At 41.8% G+C, this 22,421-nt stretch overlaps 1 long non-coding RNA gene across 2 annotated transcripts; it reads right to left on the reverse strand.

The window, feature by feature from the left end:
- Positions 1-9,806: 9,806 nt before the first annotated feature.
- On the reverse strand, positions 9,807-21,030 carry LOC123392528. 2 transcript variants are annotated; one of them, XR_006607254.1, is made up of 3 exons: positions 20,698-21,030; positions 20,038-20,111; positions 9,807-10,002 (listed from the first exon to the last, which is right to left on the reverse strand). It is a non-coding gene; the product is annotated as an uncharacterized LOC123392528 (long non-coding RNA). The 2 variants fall into 2 exon arrangements; XR_006607253.1 differs by lacking the exon at positions 9,807-10,002 and adding an exon at positions 15,739-17,457.
- Positions 21,031-22,421: the final 1,391 nt, after the last annotated feature.

Consider the following 22,421-nt stretch of genomic DNA (forward strand, 5'->3'; position numbering starts at 1 on the left):
TTCATTTGGCTTCCATGACAAATACTTTCGTGGTTTTCTTCCAAATTCTCAACTTCTTAATTTTTGCTGAATCTGCCTTTTCCTTATCTCTGAATGTAGGAGTATCTCAGGGCTTAGTCCTTGGATCTTTTCTCTACCTTTTCTTCTGTACTGTCGTCTCAAGCAGTTCCATAGTTCATTTTTTTAAAGGGTCTGATTCTGCTTTTTATTTGTTCATTTGTTTTTATTGTTTTTATATGTGAATTTTGAGTTAGTGAGCATGCAGCGCACTATTGGTTTCTAGAGTAGAATTCAGGGATTTATCACTTACATACTATACTCGGTGCTCATCGCGGTACCCTTTCTTAATGCCCATCACCCTTTTAGCCCATCCCCCACCCACCTCCCTTCATCAACCCTCAGTTTGTTCTCTATATTGTTAAGAGTATCTTATAGTTTCTTTCCCTTCTCTCCTTTTTTTTTCCCTCTGTGTTCATGTTTTTTCTTGAATTTTATGTATGCGTGATCACATGTATTTGTCATTGTCTGAATGACTTACTTCACTTAGTATAATACTTTCTAGCGCTATCCATGTCATTGCAAATGACAAGATTTCATTTTTTTTTTTTGATAGGGGTAATATTCTATTGTATATACATACCACATCTTCTTTATCCTTTCAACAGTGAACAGTTGGGCTCTCTCTATAGTTTGGCTATTGTTAATAATGCTGCTATAAAGATTGGGGTGCATGTACCCCTTCGAATCTGGATTTATGTCCTTTGGGTAAATTCCTAGTAGTGCAATTGCTGGGTGGTAGAGTAGTTCTATTTTTAACTCTTTGAGGAACCTCCATACCCTTCTCTAGGATGGCTGCACCAGTTAGCGTTCCCACCAGCAGTGCATGAGGGTTCCCCTTTGTATCCTTGCCAACCCCTGTTGTTTTCTGTGTTGTTAATTTTAGCCATTGTGACAGGTTTGAGGTGGTATCTCGTGGTTTGGATTTGTATTTCCCTTATGATGAGTGATTTTGAGCATCTCTTTGTCTGTTAGCTATCTGAATGTCTTTGGAAAGGTGTCTATTCATATTGTCTGACCATTTCTTAATGGGATTACTTGTTTTTTGGGTGTTGTTTGATAAGTTCTTTATAGATTTGGGATACTAACCCTTTATCAGATATGTCACTTGCAAGTATCTTTTCCCATTCTGTAGGCAGCCTTTTAGTTTTGTTGATTGTTTCCTTCACTGTGTATAAACTTTTTCTTTAAAAAAAAAAAATTAGGGGCGCCTGGGTGGCTCAGTGGGTTAAAGCCTCTGCCTTCGGCTCAGGTCGTGATCCCAGGGTCCTGGGATCGAGCCCCGCATCGGGCTGTCCGCTCTGCGGATAGCCTGCTTCCTCCTCTCTCTCTTTCTACCTGCCTCTCTGCCTCCTTGTGATCTCTGTCTGTCAAATAAATAAATAAATAAAATCTTTAAAAAAAAAAAAATTATTTGTGTAGAAGTTTTTTATCTTGATGAAGTCCCAACAGTTCATTTTGCCTTGCCTCCGGTGACGTGTCTAGTTAGAATTGCTATGGCTGAGGTCAGAGAGGTTTCTGTCTGTGTTTTCTTCTAAGATTTTAACAGTTTCCTGTCTCACATTTTGGTCTTTATTCATTTTTTATTCATTTTTGTGTATGGTGTGTAAGAAGGTGGTCCAGTTTTATTTTGCTGCATGTTGCAGATACTGCCTTTTTTCCCCTCGGGTATTTTTTCAAGTTGTTCCATAGTTTAAAATATTTTTACACAATAGCTCCTAAATTTTTACCTTCCGTCTGGACTTTTCTCTTGAATTCTAGTCTTATTTCAACTGTCTACTCAACATCTCTACGTGGGTAGTTAAGATAATTTCATTTTAAACTTGCCACTGTCCACAATAACCTCTTAATTCTCCTGCCTCTACAAACCTACTTTGTCCCACAGGCTTCCCCAGCTAGGTAAATGGGACTGTCTTTCATACAGTTGCTTGGGCTAAGAACTTGGGAATTACCCTTGCCTTGAGACTTCCATTGCTACTTAGTCTCAGTGTCATCTCTCTCCTTTTCAAAGTCTCACTATTTCTGCCCTTCCCTTCTTCCCCAACTTATTCTCAGCATAGGTACTTCTAAAGTGCTGTCAGATCATGTCACTCTCCTGCTCAGAATTCACCCCTGGCTTCCTATCTCAAAGAAAGAGCCAGTTGTCAAGGCCTTATGACATCCTCTTCTAGGTCTTCTGTCCTCCAGCTGCACTAGCCATCTTGCTGTTCTTGTATGCCACATAGCCATGCGTCATGTCCTCACCTCAGCTCAGGACTTTTGCACAAGCTGTTCCTTCTCCTTGGAATGCTCTCCTAGACCTTAGCTTTCTCTCTTCATTCATAGCTCAGCTCAGTGCCATCTCAGAGAGGCCCTCCCATATTATCCTATCCTATCCTATCCTATCCCATACAATCCTTACATATTATCCTATGTAAAATATTCCAGACCCTTGTCTTCCCTCTACCTGCAGCCTTAGTTATACTCTGTCACCTTGTGTTGCAGGCTGAATTATGTCCTCTCAAAACTGATATGTTAAAGTCCTAACTCCCAGTACCTCAATGTGACTATGTGTGGAGATAGGGCTTTTAAAGAGGTAATTAAGGTAAGAAGAAATCATATGTGTGGGCCCCAATCCAATGACTTAGGAGAATCCTCATGAGGGAAAATTAGGACACCGACACAGAGGGAAGACCACGAGAAGACACAGGGAGAAGGTGGCTTTCCATAAGCAAAGGAGAGAGGCCTCAGAAGAGACCCACTCTGTTGACACCATAATCTCACATGTTTAGCCTTCAGAACTGTGAGGAAATACATTTCTGTGGTTTAAGCCACCTGATCTGTAGTATTTTGTTATGGCAGCCCTAATCAACCAATACGCCTTGTTCTGTTGGTTTTTTTCCTCTGATGGTATTTATCAGTACTTGATATTACACATCTATGTATTTATCTTCATGACTAGAATGCAAGCTCCTTAAAAGACAGACTTCACCTTGTAAAGATATGCCTGCAGCATCAATAGTGCCTAGCACATGCTAGCACTCAAAAAACATTTGTGGAATAAATGAATAATCCCCTCTTTCACGACTATCCTGGGGCCCATAATCATCCTCCTGGGTTACTTGGTGGCTTCCTAATAAGTCATATCCTTTCTTGCCTTTTGTTTCTCTGTTAGACCTGGCCCCTGCTTACCTCTCCAACCTCATCCCTCACACCCTGGCCAGACTGAACTGTTTTAGGAAAAGCCAGTCCCGCTCCTCTGGCCTCTGGTGCATATTGTTCCATTCCTCCAACCCCTGACACACTGCCTTTGCCTATCTAATCCCTGCTCATCTAGATGCTTCTCGTTTTTCTGCTGGTCTCTCAGTAGAGAGCTGTCTGTCTGGTTTATTCTTGTGTTCCTAGAGCCAAGTATAAGACATGGTACAAAGTGGGCTTCCGAAAAGATTTATTGAATGGTTTCTGAGCTCCCTTTGCCTGGCCCAAAGGTGGCTCGTGTGCACTCTTCCCCACTTACCACCAGGGGGAAGCATGGAGTAAAGGAAAACACGCAGGCTTCTGCTGGGTTCCAATTCTGGCACTACTTTGTGCAGAAACCCCGACAGGGTTTTCTGAGCCTGTTTTTCCTCTCATGTAAAATGGAGATGATGATACCTATTAATTAGGGGTGTTGTGAGAAATAATCGAGTAAATGTAAGGGACTTCAAAGAGTCTTTTGTGCCCTTTTGCTATCTCTGCCGAGTAGATGGAGCTGTGACAGGTTTCCTCACCTGGTGGGGAACTTTGGGAGAGCACTTTCCAGCTTTCTTCTCTGCAGACTGCCTCCTCTCTTACCCCTCACCAGGGCGAGTGTGCCTGTGTGTACAGCGGAACCTTGGCTCCCTTGGGCTCACCAGTAATGTGGCTGTGGGCAAGCCACTTAACTTCTCTGAACTTCTGTTTTCCCAGCTTTTACACAGGGATGTTAATATTTGTCTACTTGACAATCTGTCCTGAGGATGGGTCTGAAAAGTGCTTCATTGGCTTTGGCCTTGACTCCTTTCTCGTAATGTTTTTAAAATGAGTACTGTGCTATTAAGATTAAAAGGATTTGTAGAGTGGGTCTCTCCTGGGATGGCCAAAGTTAGGGGCTCCCAAGATAGAGTAAAGGGGTCACTCTTCTCCCACATACCGGGGCTTGCTTGGGTAGATTTACTTCAGCGGGAATTTACCTGACAGATCCTCCCGAGGGCCACATGCATTCTCTTACTTACAAAGCTCTTGGCTCTGGCAGGCACTGGAATGAAATAACTGTCTTTAGACAAGGCCAGTCACTGTTATGTATGAGTCCCCTTTAATAGTTTCATGTAGATGGTTCAAACGACAGCTAGGTGTTCAAAACTCTGAAGGGCCCACCTACAGAGAAGAAGGAAGAGAAAGAGTCCTCGTACCGCCCTACCCCTAGTCCTCAGAGCACCAGGACCTAGCATGCTGACCTGTTGGTATTTATTATAAGCAGCTCAGGTCTTTGCAAGTGGTACCTGACACTCCTCCTCAGCTGGAATCCTCCAGGGCGCTGCCCATCTATCTATCTGTAGAGGAGGCTGGGAGGAGTTAAGAGCAACTATTTTGTTCACTGTATGCCAGGGAAGTGTCATTCTTCAACCCTGGCACTAAAGCTGTGGTTCCCTGGGTACCCTGGGGCTGCTAGAGAAAGTGGGAGTCCCTCTGCCTGGCTGGGGAGTACTTCAGGAAGAGGGCTGTGTGCTCTGTTCAGACCCTGCCCTCTAGTGGCCCAGGGGACTGGCCTCACAGTCCTGACCCTCCCAGTCCATCCTGCCAGCCTCTAGGAACCTGGTCCCTGTCTATGGGTTGGTGGAAAGAGAACTAAAATGCACTATTCTCAATAAACAGCGGGTCTTCCCAGGACTCCTTTTTTTCTACCTGGCTTTTGAAATATGAGCTTCCAGCTTCCAACTTTGAATCTGCATCTTCATGTGTTTGGGCCTTAAAGAAACTAGAATTCATGGCTCACTATATGCCTGGAAGTTTATGTCACAATGTGTGGTGCTGAGATGTTTAGAGAAGGCAGGCATGTGCTTTGAAATCAAAGGGACGACCTAGGTGAGCCAGGAAAGGACAAATGCCCTGAGGCTGGGGCCAGTGCTGGTGGGGCTGTTTATACCGGCTGGGAAAGCAGGACATTTTTCTCTGAAGCAGGCTTTCCGCAGAGGAAAATCTGGATTTGAGAGAGATTAAAAGTCTCAAAGGTAAAGGAGAGATGTAAGGAAATGGCCTGCACTGAATCACGGCAAAGGACAGTATTCATCAGAGAATTAATTTGGAAGGAAATAGAGTGTGAAATAGCAGCAAGGCTTTCAAGTCTGGGCACTGTGGCCTTAGAAACCCAGTCGGTGCTTCAGAGGCTTGCCAAGGTCCAGTCTGGGAGCTAGCTCCAGAGAAACAGCCGGGGGATGTCCAGAGACCACAAATTGCTGAGCTTGGAAGGAACTGATTGAGTGTGTAATTAAGGGGAGGGTTGTATAACACTTGGGTAAGTAGAACTTGATGGGGTCAAACCAACAGGGCTTCTGGGAGATGAGAGAGCAGTCCCTGGGGCTGTTAGTAACTCAAGCCAGATGCATAAAGTTAGATATGGCTTATCTGGGCCTTGTGGAGATGAGGATGGAAGAGCTCAGGGAGGAGAAAGGTTGAGTGAGTGCTCCCTAAGCCAGAGTGTCCCCAGATGCTCTAAGACCTTAGTGGTTCTGTTCTGGGAGTGAGGTAACATTAGAGAGCAATGGGAAAAATCCCTGGAAACTGAAAGAGCCGAGAGGCTGTGACTCGGCCAAGGTCTTATAGCATGGAGGAGCTGTACGGGATTTTGAGTCCCGATTGTGCATCCAGAGTGTGTCTTGTGGTGCCACGGTGATGGTGACAGCTGGAAGGGACCTCCTCAGAGTATGAAGAGGGAGTCCTGTACCAGGCAGTAGGGAAAGGGTATCATTCACAGTACATTTGTGGTTAAGATGGGTATGTATAGGTTGGATACTGAAACAAGATGTATTCATAACTGGTTGAATTCCTAAAGCCCAGATCTTTAGTATTACCTAATCTACAAGGTCCTACATGACAGGACCCCTGTCCACCCCTCCAACCTCATCCCCTGCCTCTTGTTACCCCCTCAGATCTTGAGACATTGACTCCTGCTTGTCATTCAGACTTTACCTTAAATGTGAGTGTCTGTCATGTGGATATTTCCTTAGTGTTTATGTATCTGTTTAATTTAGCGTTTACTTTTGTAGAGACACAACAGAAGCCTGATAGTTCACACACAGGCTCTGCAGCCAGACTGCTTAGGTTGATGTTCCATCTTTTGGGATCTGTGTGATCTTGAGCAAGTGGCTTAACTCCTCTGTGTCTCAGTATACTTAATTTAGAAAATGGGAATAATAGTTTTACCTCACAAGAATTTGTGAAGAGCAAACATGTACATGTTTTGAAAAAGGCTGGCACATAGTTAATGTCAGCTATTACTATTTTTTGTTTTTGTTTTTCATATCCTGTGTTTCTCCCTCTGTAATCAGCAAGAACCTTGTCTGGTTTGTTCACTGCTGGACATTTCTCCAGCGTGTAGATCATGACTTGGCACATAGTAGAGTCTCAGTACCTATTTATTGAATGTATTTGCTGAATTAATAAAGTAACTAATTCAGTAGTCGTGTTTCAGGGAAGTGTTTTGTGTTGTATGGTAGACCTCTCCCCATTTGGATGTTTTTCAGTAGTTTGAGGAAAAATACAACAGAATAACCAGAGAGTACAGGCTGGATATACTTACTAAAGACATAAAACCAGGAGGCATAGCTTATTAAGTGACTAAATGAATGAGTGAATAAATGATACGTCTATTCAATATGTCCATGCTAGTATTTTTTTTTTTTAATCCTGGTCAAATATGAGACAAAACTTACTGGGAATAAATACAAAGTTCTTGATCTCAAAATCAGTTGCCCACAACTGGATAAGGGTTGTTGTGAGCAATTCGTTCAGTGTGAATCAACAGTATGATGTGTTCCTCAATTCTAAATGTGCTGTGGTACCTGAAATGAAGGAGGTGATGGTCCTGTTCCATTCTGCAACAGCTCAGAGAACTCTGCTCAGATCTGGGAGCCAGACTTGTGATCAGAACTAAACGTGCCAGCTGGAGAAGGACCATCAAGGGGGAGGGATCAAAGGGGCTGAGACCATATCAGATATTTTATTTATGTGGGCTCTGAGGACTGCACTCAGACCAGTATGTAGGCTACGGGGACGTAGAGACTTTAGGTCAATATAAGGAAAATCTGTGAAAGAATCTGAGCTGGCCATGGATTTGGGCTTCCCTCAGAAGATTCCTGTCGTGGAAGGATTTTGAGCTTACACTGGCATTTAGCTAGAGTATTGTAAAGGTTCAGACACTATCCGGGGGTCTGGAATTAATGGATTTTAAAATCTCTCCCCACCCTGAGAATCTACGGCTCTGTGATTCCATAGCATCTTTCATTCCCTGTGAACAGTCAGAGGCAGGCCTCATTTTTCTTTTCATGTGGTCAGGGATGAGGTTTGGTCCTCTAATTTAATGATTCCGAACTTTAAAGAAGGAAGAGGGAAGTGCCTGGGAATCTGGTGACCTCACTATAACCCTTTAAAGTCCACCATGTTGGGCCATAAAGTCCACCACGCTTGAAGGCGCCAGGGAGTAGTAGCAGCTCTTGAAAACAGCTTCTTGGGGCTGCTACCATCATCCCATTTTACAATTCCATTCTGGTGCAGTTTTCTCTAAGGTTTTCTTGTGCTACCTTTCAATGCTCAGGAGAGAAGTGAGAGGGCTCCCTGAGTCTCCCTTCTGAAAGAACGAACAGTTTCCAGCTGCAGCTAGAACCTTCTTACTGCCCAGTCAGCACATCTGTGAAGCTTTGGAATTTACTCTCTAGAACAGCCATTTCAGATCTCTGCATTGCAAGCCATCGGGTAAATCTCAAAAATGCTCTGATAACTCAGGTTGTACTGGGTGTATGCACATATGTTATCTGATATCGGTCTCACAGAAACTCTGTGACACTGAAATGTAAAGCAGCTGGCTTTACATCTCTTTACAGAGAGATCAAAGTCAATGATCCAGCAAGAGGCAGAGGCAGGACTCAATCCACCTTTGACCTTCGGGTCAGCTTTTCTTCCCAGATCCTCACATCTGTCCTCTGGGATGTTGCTTTCCCTTTGCTTTGTCTCCTTCAGCGTATGTGGTACCTCCTTCCTTTTGGTATCTTCCTTTCTCCAAAGCTACCTCCACCTGTGCTCTGGTTCTTTACCTGCTTCTTATTATCTTGCTGCCAAGGATGGCATGAGTTCTCTTGTATCCTCAATCCCTCCCATTCAGTTGGTTTCTTTCTTCTGGTCCTAAAATAATACTATTTCCATTATTTCAAACTTTGTTTTCCTTTTAACTGTCATCCTTTCTCTTGCCGAGTACTGTCAGACCTACTGAGTGAGTTTAATTCAGTGTCTCCTTGTCTTTTTCATACCCGGATCCTTTCCCCTGGCAATCTGCCTTCTATTTCTTTACCAAAAATGGCCCCCAGGAGACCAAAGAGCCATTGATCAATTTTGAGAACCATTGTTAGTGTCCTCACCATCCTTGATTTCTCAGTAGCATTTGACCCTGTGGACCACCTCCTATTTCTTGAAAGCCATTCTCCCACCCCCTCAGGATTTGTGTAACTCTATACTTCTATAACTACCCCAGTGACTGATTCTTTATCTGGACAACCAGTTACCCAACAGTTACATGAGCGAGGTGGGCTAGGGTCATTTCTAAGGTTTCTTCGCATGCTATGAATTTCAGTTTCTTTTGTTGGAACTTCTTCCACCCCTTCGGACTGTGCCAGTCCTTCATGACTTAGTTCCATCTCTCCACTTAGTTCTCTCTTCTCTCACTTCCATGGAGAGGTAATCCATACTTGTCTGCAGGTAGAGGAATTCACATTTCCATAGCTATTCCAAAACTCTCACTCCCCTGCCCTTATGTCCAGCTCTCTGCACATAGATGCTACATCATCCCTTCATAGTTAGCACTTCCTCAGCTCCGATGAGCACTGGCTTCCCAACTTCCCCAGTGTTTTCCCCATTATACCAGAGGCTTGGATGAGGTGCAGCAGAGGAAAAGGGCCTCTGAGCTACATTCTGAGAATATAAGAAGAAAGAAACAGGCCCAGTGTCTGGGGAAAAGGACTTAAGAGCAACAAAATGAAACCATTTAAGTCTAGATCCTTCTCTCTTCCCTAATAAGTCTTTCCTAAGAAGGGAACCAGTCTTCAAGTCAAAAAAGACCAAACACTGTTGAGATGGCTGAAAACCTTAGACAGATGAGCACATAGCTCCTGGTTGCTGTTCATGAGGTCAGATCTTCATGTACACATACATAACGCCTTGAGGTAGAGAAAGAAGCTCTACATGTTACTTCAGAGAATAGTGTAGAAGTTAAAATGTTTTGGGATTTTTAGTGTCAGAGAGCCAAAATACAAAGGCATATGTGGTCCTAGTGTTTTAAAAACCATAAAATGAGAGACTCCAAATTCTGAATACCGAGAGCTCTTTTTCCCAGTAGCATCTAGAGTGGACTCTTAAATAAGTAAAGTCTGTGAGCACTTAGGAAGGAAAGCTGTAGCCAGCATTAGGAATCAACAGTTAGTGAAACTATCTCTTTTCTGTTTAGGTTAATAGACCAATGGATCAAATATTCCCAAGAAATTTGATAAAAGTCATTCCAGTTAGTTTATGTTTCTCAGTCTTCATGTTGGCAAATTCTTTTCCTTTAGTCGTATCATGCCTTTCTTTGTAATCACTTGTTCAGTGTCTGACTTCTTTAGTAGACTATGAACTGGTGAGAACAGGATGCAACCATGCCTGACCAGTTTGCTGCTATACCCATAATTCCTGGCTTTGTACATTCTGACAAAAAATAAATAAAAGAATTAGTTACTTAATACGTAGATGTAAAATGTGAACCGGGTGATAATAAACATATAAATGATTGCAAAAGTGCATTTCAAAATTGATAAATTATTGAATTGATGTCAATCTAAAGATTAGCTCTAACTATAAAACTCTTAGACAAAAACATGAAGAAAAGCTTAATGGAGAGGAGGGAAGATAGCATAAGAATAGGTGACTTGTATTTCATCTGGTCCCTTGAATTCAGCTAGTTATCTATCAAATAATTCTGAACACCTGTGAATTCAACCTGAGATCTAAGAAAAGAATTGCTTCGATTCTACAAATAGAAAAGCGACCCATTTTTTTGCTGGGTAGGAAGTATGGAGGCATGGATCTGAGGGGATATATAGGAAGATAAACCACAGGGGGAGGGAGCCTCCATAAGCCTGCTACTGGAAAGTGATAGAGGAGTGGAGCACAAAATCAGAACTTTTAAAAGTCTGCTCCAATGAGGGACCTCCCTGCTTGAAAGGTGCTCAGATGGTGAGGTAGACCAGAATCCTAGGTGGGACAGTGTGGGTTCAGGATCTCCAGGATCACAGAAAGAACAGGGGTGCCTAAGTGCAGCAGAGTCCCCAAATATTGGAGTGGGGAAACTGGCTATAATCCGTGAGCCTGGGAATGGGCTCTTGCCAGAAACTGAATCCCAGAATGATTGGGTGACGGGGGGGTGGGGGGGGGGTTGGGCAGCAAGCAGCAGAGCTGCAATGACTCCCCTCCTTCCCTTCAGAGGATCCACACGGGTGCAAACTGCAGGAGTCTGCAGAGTTTGGCTCACACAAAAGTGATTGAGAGAAAAACAACTACTGGGTCATGAGGGGAGGCTTTGAGAGATCAGTGCTACCATAAAGCAAAACAATATTAAAATAATTGGGGTCCCAGAGGAAAAGGAAAGAGAGAGAGAGAGGGATGAAGGTATATTTGAGCAAATCATAGCTGAGAACTTCCCTAATCTGGGGAAGGGGACAAGCATTCAAGTCCAGGAGGCACAGAGAACCCTCCCTCAAAATCAATAAAAATATTGCACATGGAACATTTTCCATAATCGATCACATACTGTGTCACAAATCAGGTCTCAACTCATACCAAAAGATAGGGATTATTCCCTGCATATTTTGAGACCACAGTGCTTTGAAATTTGAATTCAGTCACAAGAGGAAATTTGGAAGGAACTCAAATACTTGGAGGTTAAAGAGCATCCTGCTAAAGAATGAATGGGTCGGGGTGCCTGGGTGGCTCAGTGCGTTAAGCCTCTGCCTTTGGCTCCGGTCATGATCTCAGGGTCCTGGGATTGAGCCCTGCATTGGGCTCTCTGCTCAGCACGGAGCCTGCTTCCCCCCTCTCTCTTCCTGCCTCTCTGCCTACTTGTGATCTCTCTCTCAAAAAAAAAAAAAACAAAAAAAAAAAACAAAAAAACAAAAACAAAAAAAGAATGGATGGGTCAACCAGGAAATTAAGGAATTTTAAAAATTCATAGAAACAAATGAAAACAACTCTTCAAAACCTTTGGGATGCAGCAAAAGCAGCCCTGAGAGGGAAATATGTAACAAGCCTTTCAAGAAACAAGAAAGGTCTCAAATACACAACTGAACCTTACACCTATAGGAGCTGGAGAAACAACAGGAAATAAAGTGTAAAGTGTAAACCAAGCAGGAGTTGGGAAATAAAAGATCAGGGCAGAAATCAATTAAATAGAAACCAAAAGAACAGTAGAACAGATCAATGAAATTAAGAGCTAGTTCTTTGAAAGAATTAGATAACCCACTAGCTAGACTTATCAAAAAGAAAAGAGAAAGGATCCACATTAATAAAATTATGAATGAAAGAGGAGAGATCATGACCAACACCAAGGAAATACAATTATAACAGAATATTATCAGCAAGTATATGCCAACAAGTTAGGTAGAAATGGAAATGGGTGCATTCCTAGAAATATGAAGAACATATTCATATTTCTATATATATATTCTACTTCAGGAAGAAGTAGAAAACCTGAACAGACCCATAACCAGCAAGGAAATTGAAGCAGTCATCAAAAATCTCCCAACAAACAAGAGCCCAGGGCCAGATGGCTTCCCAGGGGAATTCTACCAAACATTTAAAGAACTAATATCTATACTTCTGAAGCTGTTTCAAAAAAATAGAAATGGAAGGAAGACTTCCAAACTCATTCTGTGAAGCCAGCATTACCTTGGCCCAAAAGCAAAGACCCCACCAAAAAGGAGAATTACAGACCAACCAATATTTCTGATGAACATGGATGTGAAAATTCTCCCCAAGATACTAGCCAGTGGGATCCAACAGTACATTAAAAAGATTATTCACCATGACTAAGTGGGATTTATCCCTGGGCTGCAAGGGTGGTTCAATATTCACAAATCAATCAACATGATATGTCACATAAAAGGACAAGACCCATATGATCCTCTCAATTGATGCAGAAAATGCATTTGACAAAATATAGCATCCTTTCTTGATTAAAACTCTGCTCAGCATAGGGATAGAGGGAATATACCTCAATATCATAAAAGCCAAGTATGAAAAGCCCACAGCGACTATTATTCCCCTTTTAAAAAATATTTTATTTATCTGACGGAGCACAAGCAGGGGGAGCAGGAGAGGGAGAAGCAGGCTTCTGCTGAGGCTCCCAATGCAGGGCTCAATCCCAGGACTTTGGGATAATGACCAGAACCAAAGGCAGTACTTAACCAACTGAGACATCATTGACCCCCAGATATTTTCAGAAAACTGAGAGCTTTTTCCTTAAGGTCAGTAACATGACAGGCATGCTCACTCTCACCACTGTTGCTCAACGTAGTACTAGAAATCCCAGCATCAGCAATCAGACAACAAAAAGAAATAAAAAGCATCCAAATTGGCAAAGAAGTCAAACTCTCACTCTTTGCAGATGATATGATACTTCATGTGGAAAACCCAAGATACCACCCCAAAATTGCTAGAACTCCTACAGGAATTTAGCAACATGGCAGGATATAAAATCAACATGCATAAATCAGTTGCATTTCTGCACACTAACAATGAGACAGAAGAAAGAGGAAATTAAGGAATCGATCACATTTCCAACTGCGCCCAAAACCATGAAGATGCCTAGGAATAAATCTATCCAAAGAGGCAAAGAATCTGTACTCAGAAAACTATAAAGTACTCATGAAAGAAATTGAGGAAGACACAAAGAAATGGAAAAGCATTCCATGCTCATGGATTGGAAGAACAAATACTGTGAAAATGTCTATGCTGCCTGAAGTAATCTATGCATTTAATGCTATCCCTATCAAAATACCATCAATTTTTTTTCAAAGAAATGAAACAAATAATCCTAAATTTTACATGGAACCAGAAAAGACCCTGAATAGAACAAAGTTGAAAAAGAAAACAAAAGTTGGTGGCATCACAGCACCAGACTTCAAGCTCTATTACAAAGCCGTAGTCATCAAGACAGTCTGGTGCTGGCACAAAAACAGACACATAGATCAATGGAACAGAATAGAGCGCCCAGAAATGGACTCTCAACTCTATGGTCAACTAATCTTTAACAAAGCAAGAAAGAATGTCCAATGGAGAAAAGACAATCTCTTCAACAAATGGTTTTGGGAAAATTGGACAGCCACATGCAGAAACTGGACCATTTCCTTATACCACACACAAAAAATAGACTCAATGGGACGCCTGGGTGGCTCAGTTGGTTAAGCAGCTGCCTTCGGCTCAGGTTATGATCCCAGCGTCCTGGGATCGAGTCCCACATCGAGCTCCTTGCTCGGCAGGGAGCCTGCTTCTCCCTCTGCCTCTACCTGCCATTCTGTCTGCCTGTGCTTGCTCTCTGCCCCCCTCTCTCTCTGATAAATAAATAAAATCTTTAAAAAAAAAAATAGACTCAAAATAGTTGAAAGACCTCAATGTGAGACAGGAATCTATCAAAATCCTTGAGGAGAACACAGGCAGCAGCCTCTTTGACCTCAGCCACAGCAACTCCTTTCTAGAAACATCACCAAAGGCAAGGGAAGCAAGGGCAAAAATGAACTGTTAGGACTTCATCAAGATAAAAAGATTTGCACAGCAAAGGAAACAGTCAACAAGATTAAAAGGCAACCTATGGAATGGGAGGAGATATTTGCAAATGACATATCAGATAAAGGACTAGTATCCAAGATCTACAAAGAATTTATCAAACTCAACACCCCCAAAACCAAATAATCCAGTCAAGAAATGGGCAAAAGACATAAACAGACATTTCTGCAAAGAAGACATCCAAATGGCTAACAAACACATGAAAAAATGCTCAACATTACTCAGCATCAGGGAAATAAAAATCAAAACCACAATGAGATACCTCCTCATACCAGTCAGAATGGCTAAAATTAAAAAGTCAGGAAACAAGTGTTGGTGAGGATGTAGAGAAAAGGGAACATTCTTACACTGTTGGTGAGAATACAAGGTAGTACAGCCACTCGAAAACAGTATAGAGGTTCCTCAAGAAGCTAAAAATAGAGCTATATTAAGACCCAGCAATTGAACTACTAGGTATTTACTCCAAAGATACAAATGTAGTGATCCAAAGGGGCACCTGCACCCTAATGTTTATAGCAGCAATGCCCATAGTAACCAAACAATAGAAAGAGCCAAAATGTCCAATGATGGATGAATGGATAAAGATGTGGTGTGCACGCACGGTGTGTGTATACACATACATACATACATACATACATAAAATGGAATATTACCATCAGGATGAAATCTTACCATTTACTTCGACATGGATGGAACTGGAGGGTATTAGGCTGAGCAAAATAAGTCAATCAGAGAAAGACAATTATCATATGATTTCACTCAAATGAGGAATATAAGAAACAGCACAAAGGATCATTGGGGAAGGAAGGGAAAAATGGAATGGGAAGAAATCAGAGAGGGAGACAGCATGACACTCCACTATGGGAAAGAAGCTGCAGGAGAGGTAAGTGGGGGATGGGGTAACTGGGTGACAGACATTAAGGAGGGTATGTGATGTGATGAGCATTGGGTGTTATGCAACTGATGACCTACTGAACTCTACATTTGAAAGTAATGATGTATTATATGTTGGCCAACTGAATTTAAAGGAAAAAAAAAAGAAAAAAGCTTCATGACATTGGATTTGGCAATGATTTCTTGGATACAACACCAAAAGCAGAGGAAATAAAAGACAAAATATACTAGTTAAACTTCATGAAAATTTAAACTTTTGTGTATTGAAAGATACTATCGACAGTAAAAAGGCAGCCCATGGAATGGGCAAAAATGTTTACAAATCATATTTCTGGTAAGGGATTGCTATCCAGAATATATAAAGAGTGCCTACAATTCAATGCACAAACACATGTACACACAAACAAAATGGGCAATTCAAAATTTGGCAAAGGACTTAAACAGACATTTCTCTAAAGAAGATATAGAAATGGCCCATAAGCACATGAAAAGATGCTTACTGTCACTAGTCATCAGGGAAATGCAAATCAAAACCAAGATGAGATACCACTTCACAGCCATAAGGATGGCTATTTAAAAAACCCAGGGAGCACTTGGCTGGCTCAGTTAGTAGAGCATGTGACTCTTGATCTCGAGGTTGTAAGTTTGAGCCCCATGTTGGGTATAGAGATTATTAAAAATAAAATCTTTTAAAAAATAAAAAACCCAGAAAATAACAAGTATTGACAAGGATGTGGACAATGTAGAACCCTTGTACATTGCTAGGGGAAGTATATAATGGTCCAGCCACTGTGGGAAAATTTAAACTTAGAATTGCCGAATGATCCAGCAATTCCACCTCTGTGGAATTCAAAAGAGAAAAGAAGTTAAACAGGTGATAAGAAATTTAAGGGAAAGAAGTTAGAAAAGAAGTGAAGGCAGGGATTCAAATAGATATTTGTACACCTGTGTTTATAGCAGCATGATTCACCATAGTAGAAAGTAGATGTAACCTGAGTGTCCATAGACAGAATGGATAAACAGAGCATGCTATACAATACATGCAATGGACTATTATGAAGCCTGAAAAAGGAAGGGAATCTGACATGTGCTACCACAGGGATGAACCCTGAGGACATCATGTTAAGTGAAATAAGCCGCTAGTAAAAGGACAAGTACCATATGTTACCATCTATATGAGGTACTTAGAGTAGTCAAATTCATGGAGACAAAGAATAGAATGGTGGTGGCCAGGGCTGGATGAAGGGGAAAGTGGGGAGTTACCGCTTATTGGTTATAGAGTTTCAGTTTTGCAAGATGAAGAGGGTCCTGGAGATGGATGGTGGTGATGGTTGCACGACAATGATGTACTTAATGCTGTAGAACTATACACTTGAAATCATTAAAATTATAAATTTTGTTGTGTATCTTTTTAACCATAATAAAACAAATAGGTTTTAAAAATGTAGCTCTAATTGTGAGCTTCAGGATTTTATTCCAGGCCCTTTTATCACTTGGATGAAAATCTTAACATCTTTTGCTTTTGGTACAAAAATCAGAGAAAACCAATGCAAAGGATGTTTCTAAAGAATTCTGGATTTCTAAGGGATTCTAAGGATTCTGGAATAATAGATCAAAAATGGGTATTGAAATTAAAGAGGAATAATTGCACAATTCTGAATTCAAGATAAGGAATAAGCAAAAAAATTATGGAATTAGGAGCAATGATTTGTTTTACATGTGAAAGATCTTGGGGTTTTCATTTCCTAAAATTCCAAATAACCCCATAGTAAGAGGAGGAGAGGTAAACTTTGGTCTATTAGAAGAATTGTGTTTTGATAAAAGGAGACAACAGTCTCCTTGTGCTCTGTGCTGATCAGATGATATGAGGGCACCAAATAATGTCTTTTGTTCTTAGCAGTATACTTTCAAGAAGGTTGTAAACTCTAATAAAGCAGGATAAAACTATGGGAGCTGTTAGGGTACTCAAAACTAGACCTCATGGGTCTTGATGGGCCAGGGGATTTAGCCTGGGAAGAAGAAAATTAAGAGAGATCTAATAACTGTTTTCAGATATCTGAGAGGCTGCTGTGTGAAATAAGGGCTGTCCTTATTCTGTATTTACACATAAGGGCAAAATTGGGATGGACAAAAAGCTAGAAGAAGCCTGAGTCATTGTGTGGAGAATTTTCTGAATATTAGATCTGATGACATTTAATAGTGTGGTCTCCTGTTACTGGATGGCCACCTGCCAGGATGAGTGCAGGGCAGGAGCTTGGTTCTTTCCAACACCATGATTCTTTCAGTTTCTTGGTCTCAAAATCTTGGCATCTTGACTCTTCCCTCTTCTTTCCCCCAGTATCTGATGAAATCTTGGGGGTTCTTCCCTCACTTGGACTCTCTTGGACTGACGCTTCACTCTCCATCACCAGCAGCCTTGCCTCCTCAACCCTGGAGGATTTGTGCACACTGCCAGTCAGATTTCCCAGCTTTGGGGCTGCCCCTTGCTTTAAGCCATTCTGCAGGCCCCTGCCAGACCCATTTTATACAGTACTTATCTTATCATGCATTTCCCCTAATCAAGACTGAAAAGTTGTTTCTACTGTTTCCCATATCAAAATGAGATTTCCTTTCTTGGCTTTTGGGACCATTCTTCTTTCCCTTTCTTTTCTATTTCATTCTATTACTCAAATGACTGTTGTAGTGAAGCTGTTCCCTTCAATGTCAGCTGGTCTGATCACCTTCCCCTGTTCATTCCCACTTCTGTTCCCTCATCTGTGTTGTCCCTCTGTGTGTCCTCCACCCCCAGCTTTATTATAGGGACCACCTCATGTACTGCAACCACTATGACATTTTTCCTGACCACCAACAGTCACATGGATCCTTCATTTCTCTCATCCATCTGAAAAGTATTTACAGATTCCTCTTAGAATGTAAGCACTGTGCTAGATGCTGGTGAATCCATAAGAAAAATGCATCTCTTGACTTCATGGAGCAGGTGAGATAGACTAAACAATTGCTATAAGGAGCACAAGTGTGATGTTGTGATACAAAATGGTGTGTGTGTGTGTGTGTGTTTGGGATGGGTGGGTAATCAGAAAAGACCTTTCTAAGGAGGTAACAAATAGGCTGGGACCTAAGGAGGTAAAGGTATCAGCCAGTGGGAGGGGCTAGAGTCAAGCACATGCCAGTCCAAGGAACCAGTGTGTGAGCCAGAAGCAAGAAGCGGTTGGCACACTGGAGACACTGGACTTAGAATGGTTTGGTTGGAGCATAGTGAGTAAGGGTAGAAGGGCATGAAGTGAAACTGAAGAGGTGCCTGGGGCCAGATAAGCCATATGAAAGATCTTGGATTTTATATGAATTGCACTGGGAAGCCATTAAAGATTTTTAAGGAAGGGATTGATGTATATAAGCTAAACATTCTAAGATCTGTCTGGCTACTATGTGGAGAGTAATCTGAAGAGCAGCAAGAGTAGAAGTCAAAATTAAAAAAAAGAAAAAGAAGAAGAAGAAATGAATGTAAAAAAAAAAAAAGTAAAAAATATAAAAATAAAAACAAGAACAAAAACCAAATAAAAAAGAAGAAGAAGAAATGAATGTAGAGGCACCTGGCTGACTCAGTCAGAAGAGACTTCAACTCTTGATCTCAGGTTATGAGTTCAAGTCCCACGTTGGGTGTAGAGATGACTTAAATGAATAAATAAAAACTTAAAAAAAAAAAAAGAAATTAATAGAAACTAAGAATGACAGGAATGAAGAGAATTCTAGGGATTCTCCAGCTTCATTGACAAGGAAAAAACAAACTAATCTTCATGGTAGTGTGTTGACATTTCAAAACTGGCATTTAATTATTTACATACCTTAGTATATTAAAGGTACATATACATGTGTATAAATAAATCTGTGTGTGTGTGTAAAAATTTTTAATAGCACAACTACCAACAGCTAGGATAAAGAACTTCAAAGCCTGGGAGAACTTTTGCAGTTGGGGAACAAAATAAATAACAGTAATCCATGATTCCCTGTAACCAAACTGGATTTTTTTCAACCTGTTCTTTGGAATCCCAGGGTCCTTCATAATTGCTGTGGGCTTTGAGGGGCTATTTTGCAAGGGAAGACTGAGTTCTTATGTGTTTGGTGAAATAGGTGCATTTTCCCATTCTTTAAATATTGTGAGAAAATCAGTTCTGAACCTTCTCTTAATCTCTGTCCGTGATCATAGACTCACCTTCTTCCTCTAGCAGTATTGTTTGCCAAGCACAACTAAGTACTGAGCTGTTTGGATTGAACGTAGTGGTGATGTTTCAGTCTCTAGCAAGGTTAGGGCCTGGCTCGGCTACATCTGACGCTGGGAACCAAGAGCCAAAAAGCCTGTGTATAGAGCTCCTGTAGCATCACTGAGAGCTGAACGTGAGTGCTTGGATCAGATTGATATGCAGGGATGGGCAGGAGTCCCCAGGTAAAGAAGCTCATAGAGGGTTTCTGTGTGGGAAGGGAGGAAAATGAAAGTTCCTAGAAGCTTGGTAAAGAGTAGAAATAAACACAGGCTCCTCGGAGTCTTTAACAGAAAGAACTTGGGCTGCAGGGGGAAAAAAAAAAAAGAAAAGAATCTTGAAAACTACAGTCCATCCTGAACACTAATTGGACACCGACTAACACCGAGACTTACAAATTTCTTCTGCCCTGAACTCTAGCTGCAAACACTGGAGAAAAGAAGAGCGTGGCTAGCATAGAGCTGTGCACACGTTGTGTGGTATGAAGAACCACTCAGAGCTGAGAGTCATCCCAGTCCTGTCCCTGTCTCCCTGCCACAGTGGAGACCTGCACTTCGCTTGGGCCGGACTTTTTCAACCTGTTCTTTGGAATCCCAGGTTCCTTCATAATTGCTGTGGGCTTTGAGGGGCTATTTTGCAAGGGAAGACTGAGTTCTTGTGTGTTTGGTAAAACAGCTGCATTTTCTGCGCTTTAAATATTGTGAGGAAATCAGTTCTGAACTTCTCTTAGTCTTCTCTGTGATCATAGACTCACCTTCTTCTAGCAGTATGGGCTGCCAAACACAACTAAGCACTGAGCCAGAAAGTTAACAGTTGGAGTGTGGTCACCTGTAGGCAAAAAAGAAATCGCATCTATTATAGTAAACCAGATAAAGAGCCATGTTGAAGACAATTTTTGCTTCTACAACCCTCATAGCATACCTTCTTTTTAACCCCGTTTATTATTAACTCCCTCCAATATAAAATGTTTAGCCATAAACTATTTTGTGTGCTTTGCAAACTATTTGCTTTAGATGTGTCATTAGAATTTTATCACCAGATTAAGATGCCATGACTTTTCTTAAATACAAGGGCTTGTGAGTTTGAAAAACAATTACTGCTCTAGGTGAGAGAAAAGAAAGTGGCAATAAGGCTCAAGTTCTTTAAACAGCACAGAAAATACAATTTAATGTTTTTTAAAGCAAAAGAGATGAGTTTGTGAGCTGAAGGATTTTGCAGAATAAGCAAGTCTTTGCAAGTGACCTTCCTGTGTTCTTCCACACCATCCCCAGCTTGTTTCCCACAACACAGCACACTTCTCTTGAGGGGCCAAGATGATCACCTAGTCCCTTGCTTAAAACGTTAATGAAGTTCAGGCTCCTCAGTGGGCCACACCGGGCTCCCTGTGACCTCTCCCGCTCACCTCATTTCTTACCTGCACCTCCTTTATAATACCCATCCAGTTTCAAGAGGCAGGTTGTTGCTGCGCCCACTTCCTCTGTTTAAATGCCAACCAGCACCTTCCACCCAAGGAAAAATCACCTTCCCGTTGAGGCTTGATGGTACATTCCTCTCTGGCTTGCTGCACTCTGCGCAATCCCCACAGTAACCAGCTTATTGTAGTCTAATGATCAATTTATGCACCTATTTCCTCGTCCGAGCCTCAGCACAATTTGGGACACACTGTAGGTGCGCTCTAGATGGTGGTTGCTGAGGAAATGAGTCCTTGTGTTAAATACAGTTTCCCTGTCCTCTCAGTACTTTGAAAGTTCTCAGAAAAGGAAAAGGAAATGACTAAAGTGTAGGCCGTTTAAACGGAACACAACCACCACCCTGCCAGGGATATGCCCCTGCCACTGGGTGAGAGGAAGAAGGACTGAGGCCAAGAGCCCAGTGCGTCTGGGGAAGTGCTGTGATTTTTCTACAACAGTCAGGACCGGCTACATAATCTGAGGGGCCCAGTGCAACATGGAAATGTGGGGTCACCTATCCAAAGATTATTGAGAATTTCAGTAGACCCAGCCCCGGCCCAGGGCAGCTGCACAGGTCTCACAGAGTGAAAGCTGGCCCTGTTGACAGCAGGAAAGTAAGGGAGACTAGGAGAAATTTTGGATCAATTTTTTCAAAGAGTAGCTTTAAAATCTGTAAATTTGTTTTAGAATTTCTATTTTCTCATGTCTCACCCCTCATAAGACCCCTACAATTATTTTTCATTTGGAAATACAGATTCTTTCAAAATGTTTTAGTCCACATTGTTTTACAAAAAATACTGCATACTCTGGTTAGTCCTTAAGAAGTAATGCTATGATCCATACCCCACCACGTAAGCCCTGAAATGAAGTAACACATCATAATTGTATTTCCTCCATTCCGTCCCCCAATTTGGGGGAGATCTGCTGGGCTTTCCCAGGATTATGTTAACATGAAATATCTTTATCAACCTTTTGCTAATTTGTAAAAATTAATTCTCCATGCAATAACATCCAGTCTCTCCAATGTGATTTTATTTCACAGCATTCTTAGTAAATTAGAAATTGTTCCGTTTAAACCCCAAATGAACTTAGTTTATCAGATATCATTGTGATGAAATGTTGTTGGTATCTGCTGACAGTGTAAATGAATGAAGATTTATGAAGGGGTCTTTTCAAAACTCAACTAATCAGAGGTAGGGGAGCTCATTTGCACTGCTGCAGTTCTCCAGCAGGGGGCCGAGTAAGCAGTGCCACATCCCCAGCTTCTGGGGCCACCCCACTCCTGTGCACCCTCTGCTTCCTCCCAGGGACAGTAGGAAGGGCACCATGCACTACCAGTGAGCACAACACTATTAGGTGGAGCAGGGAGTGAGCCACCCCACAAGCCAGTCCAGTGGGACAAATGCCTTCCTTGGTGAGGGCTCGCCTCTCACGCCGTTTCCCTGCTCTCTTCCATATACCTGAAAGCCAGAGAACTGAGGAATATGGCAAATTAATGAAACAGAACGCTCATTTTAGTCTCCTCACATAGAGTTGTCACCATGCAGGACCATGTGAATAGATCTGATTGTGCCAGAACTCTTAAACTTGAGCTCCGCTTTCTCATCTGCAAAGGCAATGATTACCACCTACTTCTTAGACCCCTCAAAGATCCACACAGGGAGGTGACTGGTGGGGGAGGAGCTGC

Source organism: Mustela putorius, unplaced genomic scaffold (assembly GCF_011764305.1).
Source record: "Mustela putorius furo isolate JIRA1106 unplaced genomic scaffold, ASM1176430v1.1 tig00000585_pilon_pilon_pilon, whole genome shotgun sequence".
NCBI lineage: Eukaryota > Metazoa > Chordata > Mammalia > Carnivora > Mustelidae > Mustela > Mustela putorius.